Below are 10,467 nucleotides of genomic sequence, written 5' to 3' on the forward strand. Positions count from 1 at the left end.
GGCAAAGAAGCCACGATAACAACACCAACCAGGGACCTGGCAGACTTCTGAGTTAGGTACGTTTAAGATACCCATGACCATTCTACTTCTGGGATCTACAAAAACAAGAGTGCAAGTGAAGACACATTTAAGAACTTTTCTTCCTTGTTGTTTTCATTTGGAAATGGCTATGAAGTGTATGAGCTCAGTGCAAACATCTTTCTGATATCGTCACTATGTATGATTTTATTCTCCATCTCTTTCATTAGGAGCAGAAAATAAAGGAGGGCACTGGGTATGGCGTTCTCCCCTAACACTTAATGAAAAAGCAGCCGGAGTATCCTTTTAGGGTCAGTATAGTGACAGACTACTAACGCCCCTCCTCAGTCAAGATCTAGACACCCCCATAGAATGCTTGAACAAGTCAGATGCTCCATAGGTGTTCAGGAGTGAAAGAATTAACTTCCTGCTACATATCTGCCTTACATTGCTTCTGTTTCTTTTTTGTTCCATTAAAAATAAAGCAGAACTATTTCAAAATACCATGTGCCTGTATTGTCTGCATCCCATATCATCTTATGATAATCGTTTCACACCTTCAGTATCATCATGTTTGGTGGATATAAAATGTTACAACACAACAAGATGAGCTAAAATCCTCACAAGGATGCCTAAGCACTGCCATGTAGACTTTGCACATTATTGAGAGCTGCCTGAATCCCACTAATGCTATTTTGAGCAAATTGAGAGTTGATGGGAAAATTAAAGAGAAAACACATGTGCTTAGTGTGGTTCCCAACTATTAACTAAATATCAGTTACACTGGAGTATGACTGATATGTGTTATTTATAGAAATATAAAAAGCAGAGGCCATTGTAGAGATCACAGAGCCCACCCACCTTAGTTTACAAACAGTCGTTCTCTGCTTAACACAGGGATAAGTTCTCAGAAATGCATTGCTCATGATTTTGTTATGCAAACATTGTGGAGTATACTTATGTTACCAATCAACTGTTTGAGGGTTGTTTTTTCCTCTACCCAAATAGAGACTGTGGGTAGAGAAGGACTTACTTCACACTCTGTTTTGGGCAGTTTTTATTTTCCTCAAAAGTTGTCAGCAGTCATAGTAGTGGGCAGGTGGAAGCAGCAGCAGGTGGCACCCACTAATGTTGCATCCTGTAGCTGGACTATTAGCTATATGCTGGTATATGCTATATGCTATATGCACTTCTATAGACTTAGGATGCTAAGATTGCTCAACTGTTGGTGGTGGCTGAATGTGCAGCTTCTAGATGGGCCTAGGTGTCAGAAGTCTTTAGGATTTGGCAATACCCAGTGTTAAATGTGAATTGTCCATATTAATTTTATCACTGTAATTATTTCATGTTGTATAAATGTTGTAACAAAAACAGCTATTTCAAATATTAATTGAAGTTGGTTATAGCTTTTCTTTTATGAGCCAAAATTATATGGAACAAATTAAGAGGAAGGCTGGGTTTGTTTAAATCCAATGGTTCTCACACTGCAATGTCATTCAGAAAGACTACCAGAGATTTGGTACTGGATCCCAGAAGTTGTGCTTCTTAGCAAACCCCAGTTAATGATTCTGTTCTGAAACCAAGCTTTAAGAGTCCCTCTGTAGTCTGACTTAATCCCTAGGATAGGTGAGGGTTGTTGGGTTTTAGTTTTTGTTTTGCGTTGTTTTTTTTTTTTTATTTAATTTGGGTTTGTTAGAAGCAGGCCAAGCCACTTTATTTTGGTGATGGCATTTATGTTGATCAAACTAGGGTCTAAAATGGGCCCTTAAAATCTGTCCTCTAAGACTGTTTGGTTTAGCAGGTCACTTTTCACTATTGCACATACTAACAAAGCGGTCTAGGCACACTACAAGAATCTGGAAGAGGCATTTTTTCCCATAAGCCCTGTATCCTTTCTCCTATCTAAAACTGTGTTACTATTGATTTAATGAGAAATTAGACATGTAGACACCTTCCAGCCTGACATTAACAGGGTTAACTGTGAAACACCCACGTAGTTTCTGGTTATTAAGTTTGCAATTGGATTTGCATACTATTGATGCCTGATCCCAGGAGTGCATCTGTGATATGGACAACATATGACAAAAAAAAAAAAAAAAACCAGGCCAGCTCTCTGGAAAGCCCCTTCTTAGCCTGCTTTCCCTTCTCTTTCTTACAGCATTTGTTTTCCTATATTGTAAGTCAGATGGGAACCAGGAAAAACAAGAGTAGGTGATAATAATGCTTACTCTGGCTGGTAAATTCTAGTCCCAAACAGCAGGCCTGGCTTTGATTACATCTCGTAATCAAGCTGAATACAGTACGACTTGACTTAATGTCCAGGCCATGTTCATCTGCACATTGGAAAGCTCGATGGTGTTATAGACTGTACAGTCAATTGGCTGGGGCAAGAAGTCCCAGTTCATCAGGTTTCTATTTTCTCAACGATGATGCTCCAATTTCCTCTCCTACAGACTCCCAAGGATAATTGAGTACTTGGTTAGCAATTGGGTAATATCATTTGTAGGCACAGGATTTAAAAATAAATAAAAACAATATTGAAATGTTACTCAGTTAAGCTAGGTCACAAAAGGATTGTTGTCAACATCAGTTCCAAAGCACAGCTGTACTACTCTTGAATTTGGAAGGACTGTAGATTAAATGCCCTTATATTATGAGTATCTAAATTTCTTAAGTCATATGTATACATATAGATGCATATACACTTTTATTAATGAGATTTCCTTTACAGTAATGAACATTGTCTATATCCCTGTCTGTGTCACTGTCTGTATCAAATGTATATGATGCAGGAATGTTATATTCCATTGTGGGACTGGGCACACTGTTTGCTTTACTGTGGTTTTTAGGTCCAGTAAAAGGATATAGTTCTTTGCCAAACTCTACAGGGTCTATAAGACACAGACACAGAGCCAGATCCCACTTAGATGCTAATGAATGGATTCTCTAAATGGTCTTTGTCTCATTCACTCAGATCTCTGTGTATTGATAGGAGGATATAACTTTCAGATACACATTAGGACAAGAAATCCCATTGGAGATGTTCTAGAAGGCAGAAAAACCATCTCTGGAATGGATGTACACACACACACATACACACACACACACAAACACATATACAGACTTATCTAATAAAACACATGCTTAGTAATATACACATATCCCTTATTCTAAGTACTTAATTCTTGTTGCCAGATATTCAATCACACTGTGAACTCCAAGTTTACACTTGCACTAATTAAATAAAATCAACCTTGGGTCAGAAGGCAAAGCAAGCAACTAGTTGACAGACAGTAATAATGGAGAGTTAGAAAGAGTTTGGAAGATTGACAGAAAGACACATGGCAGCAAGTAGTCGGCAGGAAGTTTGAAAGTGGCAGTCTTTTTTGGGTTGGCAGAGTGGAAGGACACTTTTTTTCTGAGTCACTGGCTACGAGGGGATGTCAGCTAATTGATTCTCAATTTCTCTGAGCTAGCAGGTTTTCACCCCAGCCTCTGACTCCCCAGTCTTATTGATAAATAGAACAATAGAGATTTAGTTTTTAAAAAAAATCCTTACTGTTGGTGGCAGTGGCAGGATGTAGATTCAGTGGAATGTAAAAGTCCCACTGAGCCTGCCTGAGAAGCAGCCAGTACTGGCTAAGTCACAATTACTGGCTGAAACAATAGTAGATTTAGGTGCAGCTGATGTGCTTATGGAAAAACAATAAATTCTTCAGTTGCTATTTCTTTTGAAAATAGAATTGTAATCTAGAATACACATAAAATTCATTCATGCATTTACCCATCAATTATCAATCATTTCTTCTTTTATTCATGATATATATATATATTGAACCCAGTGGGCCATATGCTACCTAATAGCAATCTTTTCTTATACCTTAATACATCTAGGAGAATTCTATATTCCAATCAGTGGGGTGGTTTTGGGGGAGGGTAGGATTATTTGCTTGTTGGTGGGTTGGCTTTGTATAGGTCAAATGAAATATCATGATGTGTGACTGTAATGGCTGGCTGTATAGAATGCATTACTCCATATAAGTTGTTTGACTGCTGATTACAAAAGAATGTAGACAAAAGTTCTGGCCCACATGGTCCCATAGCCATTTGGCCCCAAATAAACACACAGAGGCATATATTAATTATAAACTGTTTGTCTGATGACTCAGGCTTCTTATCAGCTAGCTCTCTCTTAATTATTAACCTATTTCTATTAATCTAAGTATTTCCACATAGTCTTGGCTTACCAGAAAATGTGCAGACCTGTTACTCCTTCAGAGGCTACATAGCATCTCTCTGGCAGCTTCTCCCTGCATCTTCTCCCCAGAATTCTCCTAGTCTGGTAGCCCCACCTATACTTCTTGCTTGGCTATTGGAAATTCGGTGTTTTATTCATCCACCAATAAGAGAAACATATATGCAGAAGGACATTGCCACATCAATGGAAGATTGTACACACATCACAGGGTTTCCAAGTGATACACATGTCACAGGGTTACCAGTAGCATTGAATCCTAAGCATTATTCCCAACATTAAAATTTTGTGGAAAACACAGCCTGTGTGGGGAAAATGTTTCTTAGCATAACATGAATCTCACAGAATAGCCAAACCAAGTTCCCAGATCATATTTTAAAAATCTGCAATAAGGTCTACTGTGGTGGTACATGCCTTTAATCCCAGCATTCAGGAAGCAAGTGAATTTCTGTGTGGCAGCATCCTTTTACCTGTAGGCTTCAGACGAGATACATTATTTTCTTCTCTTTCTTCCTTTTTTTTATTTAAGTTAGAAACAAGCTTGCTTCACATGTCAATCCCAGCTGCCTTTCCCACCCCTCCTCTCCCTTCCCTCCCCCCACAACCAGGCCCCACAGACCCCCACCCAATCTCCACTCCAATCCCAAGGGAGGGTGAGACCCTCCATGCAGGATCTCCAGAGTCTGTCATTTCATCCAGGGTTAGGCCCTCCCACAAGAGGCCAGGCTGCGAGAGCCTCCCTCACTGTGGGATAGGCAGCCAAAGTCCATTTGTATGCCAGGGATAAATACTACCCAAGGCCCTATAGATTACCTAGGCCTCATCACTGACACCCACATTCAGGGGGTCTGGATCAGTCCATGCTGTCCTCCCAGCTATCAGTCTGGGGTCTAAGAGCTCCCTTTGTTCAGGTCAGCTGTTTCTATGTTAAACCAGCCCAATCTTAACCCCTTTGCTCCTCAGTTGTCTCTTTCTGTGACTGGATTCCAGGAGACCAGTTCAGTGTTTAGCTGTGGGTATCTGCCTCTGCTTCCATCAGTCGCTGGATGAAGGTTCTGTCTCTGACAGTGAGATTGTAGGCTGGAAGTCCCCTGATTCATGTCTAAAATCGATAAATGAGTGAGTACATACCATGTTTCTCTTTTTGTGACTGGATTACCTCACTCAGGATGGTTTCTTCTAGTGCCATCCATTTGCCTGCCAATTTCAAGATTCCATTGTTTTTTTTTTCACTGAATAGTACTCCATTGTGTAAATGGACCACATTTTCTCTATCCACTCTTCAGTTGAGGGGCATCTAGGTTGCTCCCAGGTTCTGGCTATTACAAATAATGCTGCTATGAACATAGTGGAAAAGACATCCTTGTTGAACGAATGTGCATATTTTGGATATATACCTAAGGGTGGAATTGCTGGGTCTTGTGGTAGACTGATTGCCATTTTCCTAAGGAATCTCCATACTGATTTCCAAAGTGGCTGTATGAGTTGGCACTCCTACCAGCAGTGAAGAAGTGTTCCCCTTTCTCCATATCCTCTCCAGCATAAACTGTCATTGGTGTTTTTGATTTTAGCCAATCATACAGAAGAAATATGGTATCTCAGAGTTGTTTTTATTTGTATTTCCCAGATGGCTAGGGTTGTTGAGCACTTTCTTAAGTGTCTCTCAGCCATTTTAGACTCCTCTGCTGAGAATTCTCTATTTAGTTCTCCACCCCGGTTTTTAATTGGATCCTTTGGTGTTTTGGAGACTTGTTTCTTGAGTTCTTCGTAAATTTTGGAGATCAGATTTCTGTCAGATGTGGGATTAGTGAGTATCTTTTCCCAATCTGTGGGTTGCCTTTTTGTCTTGCTGACTATGTCCTTTGCCTTAAAGAAGCTTCTCAGTTTCAGGAGGTCTGTGATACTGGAGTTATATTCAGGAAGCAGTCTCTTGGATCAATTCATTCAAAGGTACCTCCCACTTTCTCTTCTAACAGGTTCAGTGTGGCTGGATTTATGTTGAGGTCTTTGATCCATTTGGACTTAAGTTTGGTGAATGGTGATAGACATGGATCTATCTGTAGTCTCCTACATGTCAGCCTCCAGTTATGCCAGCACCATTTGTTGAAGATGCTTTCTTTTTCCATTGTATAAGTTTAGCTTCTTTGTCAAAGATCAGGTGTTCATACTTGTATGGTTTAATGTCGGGGTGTTCAATGTGATTCCATTGGTCTATCTGATTATTTTTGTGCCAATACCAACCTGTTTTCAGGACTATAGCTCTGTAATACAGCTTGAATACAGGGATGGTGATGCCTCCAGATGTTACCTTGTTGAACAGGGTTGTGTTGGCTACATTTTGTCTCATGAAAATGATACAAGCAGCCCCATTCTCTGGGAACTCAAGGAAGCCCTGCCTGTTGAGTAGCAGAGTAGCCAGTAATTTAGGAATTTGCTTTCTTTGACACAATTAGCCCATCTCTAAAACCAACTAAATAAGAGTTATTGGATTAAAGCAAACCTACTTATTTACAAACAGCTCTGACATTATGAGTGTAATCCTTTATCTGGTAATCCAGCTTCATCAACTGATTCATAGTTCAATCATACACTACACTCTAAAGACTCCCTGGCCCCAAGGAAGATACATTTACCTTATTCCGAATACTCTTGGGTAGGAGGTGACAAAAGTCCACACACCTCATATTGACTGAGAACAAGAATTTCCGTGGCAGGATACTTCCTGAGAGTGGGTTAGAACAGCATCAGATTTCGCTATCTTTATGTAGAAACAGATTTTCTTCTAGAAATCCCTAGCTCATGATTCACAAAACTTTGTGTGGCCTTGACTAAATAATGTTTTCAAATTTATAGAGCCATGATTCTGTTTTTCTATGACCATATCTCCCCACCCATGCTTTCTGCACCCAGTAGTTCTGCATGGATACTTGGGTCTGTGTCCCTTACAGCTACATGACACACTTTCTCCCACTCCCTCTGGCTGTTTCTTACCTTCTTCCCTCCACTGATACATGTCCACTACACAAAAGGCACAGGATATTTATTTCAATCTTTGTTTTTAGCTCATCTTCTACAAAGGAACTAAGGAATATTCCTGAATGCAGTGCTACCCAGGATGTGCTGGGGTCTCCTGGGAAAGCAGTCTATTGATATGAGGTGAGAGCCATCTCCCGCCTTATTATTTAGAGCCTGCATGCCAAGACGATTAATGCTGTATTCCTCTACAAATGTTCCTGCAGATCTAATCTAAACTCTTGTCAGTCTCTTTGGTACAAATCAATATTTCCCTCTGCATCCATATTCTGTCTTTTCTACCCTCAGAAGTTCCATTGAGATGAACAAGCATCTATATACTGAAAACAATGGATTGCACACATGAATGCCATAACGGTTGTTACTTGACCATAGACTGAGATTTGAAACAAACAGATTTTAGGTCATGTTTGCAGTAAGTTCCTTTATTCATAATGGACAGGCTAAGAATTGAACCCCTACTCTTTCCATCTTCAACTTGGCCTCTGACCTACACCCATGCAAACTGTGTCTTTGGCTCAAAACAAGCAATGTAATATTCGGCTATCTTTGTCTGACTCCTTCAGCTGAATTGAAACAAATGTGCCTCTAAAATGTATGTACACCAACCCAGTGGGGACCAACAAGGAGCTGCTCAACAGCCTTTTATTCAAGTTAACTCTGCTACTAAAAAAAATGAAATAGAGAAACACAAGTCATTGCACTTGCAGATTACACACATTTTGTTTAATTGTGTATAAATGAAGCTAGAGGGAGCATAATTCTGTCATTTCCTATGCCAGGAACGGAGGTGAGCAGGTTTTTGGGCATTTGACTAATGCATGCTGATGTTATTGGCAGACATTAGCCCACAGTTATGTAGACACAGCACATCTCTCATCCCACTGAGTATTGCATTGGTTCCTATATCAGAAGGTTCTTCAGAGAAAAGTTTTTAAATGTGGGCTCTAGTTAATCTTTCAGCACAAAACAGCCATGCTATAAAAAGAATTAGAAATGAGAAAACACTTTTATGTTGAATGTTAAAACTGAGGTAACATTCATTGTGTAGTTTCTTTTCAATAGTTCCAAATGCAATACACAGGTTTTAAGTTTTCATGCTTTCTTCTTCAGAGATGGAAGACCATACTTGGCTGTTACCAAGCTGTACAGGGCAGCAGGAGTCGGCTGATGGTTGACTGAAGTAGGAAATCATATCCACTAACCACACAGCAGCACATTCTTTTTATTATATAATAATTTCCAATGTTTTTTAATCCCAAGTGTTTTAGAACATTCAAAGTAGCCAAAAGACAATTTATGAAATAGCTTCTTTCAACTGAAGAAAAAACATCCACTCTTGCATACCTAATTGGAAATTTCCTCTCTATAGCTTCCAATGTTAAAGAAATAGCATCCTGAACCACTCCTAGTCAAATTGCCACTGTATGCTAGGAGAGAAACAAGAAATCAGAAACAAGTGTTTTCATCATTGGACACAGTAGTAACTTTTCCCATTATACTATATAAATGCAGTCTCTAGAATCTGCACCAGGAGTCTGAAAGCCCTACTTGCTCAGTACTTAGTAAGTGCCAGCAGCAGGGAAGAGAGCTTCAAGACAACATACAAGGAGTCCTACTGTGGTCAGTCCAGAGAGAAATCTGCCATCTGCCAGTAGAAGAAAATACAGATGATGCTACACACACTGTGGGGAAGGAAGCAGTTATTTTCTCAAACATTACATCTTTGAAAGAAGATGCAAGCATAGACGTTGTCTATTTGCCTGTGGTCCATCAAACCTGCCTATACTATGCTTGGTACCTCTCCATGTATGAGTAGGTAGTTGGACACTTGGCTTTGCTTTTTCCTTCCTGTCACAGGTTTGCTATTATTTCACATTCCCCCTCTTTTATTGCATACCTCCTGTGCAGCAGGCATCTGTTTTAAGATGAGACTTTTATTATTATTCAAGCATGATGAAGCCAACAGAGAAGGAGATTACCGTTGAAAGGATACTTACTCACAGATCCTTTGAGAAGGCAAACTGCTATACCATTGGGACACGAAGGCAGGTACTAGGGATGGCTAGAGAGTAGGCTGGAATAGAATGTCACAGAAGCCTCATCGTGGTTTTTGCTGCAAAGAAAGGACAAGCCAGAGTAGAATCAGTTGGGACTGGCTGGCTTGGACAGTTTCAGTGTGTTCTGGATGGGAAAGCAGCCTGTTATCTGGCTCTGGGTATGACGCAGCAGAGGAATTGACAGAACTGTGTCAGCCTACAGAGTAAGCTCCTCCACATGGGTTGGTTTGCAATGAAATGAATGTTCACAGGTGACTTGTTCCTTGAGAACTAGCTAGTCTTGGCTCCAGTGTCGGTAAACCCCAAACACCATAAAAGCAGAATAAGCAGACAACTAATAGGGCACCCAGGCTACTTCACTTAAGGGAGTATAGAAAAGAGGCGTTTATATCTCAGAACAGCAAGTACTCATGGAGAGAATTTATATGTGGTACTCTGTTTGACCCTATACTTTTTCCTGTATACAAAATGCAATGTGTTTTAACTGCCAGGGTTGTCACAGGGATTAGACATAGGAATTTTAGACATACATTACGTAGGTATGTGTCACTGCTCAGAGGTGTCTAATACATAGAGCTGTTTAAAACATGCATACTTTCTATTCTTCTGGAAGCTGCTGGAATCCAATTCCAAATATGCTTTTCCTATGTTTTCCCAATGTCATTGCAGCTGACCTTGCTCCAGACACAAGCCCCTTGTTTCTCTAATTTACCTGTTAAGAACATGGACAAGTTCAATAAACTCACTTCATTCTCTCGCCTTCCTCTCTCTCCTTTCCCCTCCTTGTGTCATAGTCTTGTCTTCCATTTCTGCTTCTTGAATCGAACTTAGGCCTTTTGAGGCAATAAGACTAAATCCATTGGCACAGGGCATGCCCTCAGGAAACAGAAAGTAAAGATTCTGTTTAAGTACTAGCCACACAGTGGAAATCCTACACAAGTGGGTAGTTGGTGGTGATCATCTCTAGCAAGCAGTGATAGCAAAATCAATTACTTATACCTTGGGGTCATTAGAATGAACCCCGAGGAGAAAGGGGTGTCTGAGGTACGTGGCAGCTGCGGCACTAGCAAGAACGGCTTGCCTTTGCTCATTTCTCTGCTC

This window comes from Mesocricetus auratus, unplaced genomic scaffold, assembly GCF_017639785.1.
Source record: "Mesocricetus auratus isolate SY011 unplaced genomic scaffold, BCM_Maur_2.0 Super-Scaffold_100013, whole genome shotgun sequence".
NCBI classification, from domain to species: domain Eukaryota; kingdom Metazoa; phylum Chordata; class Mammalia; order Rodentia; family Cricetidae; genus Mesocricetus; species Mesocricetus auratus.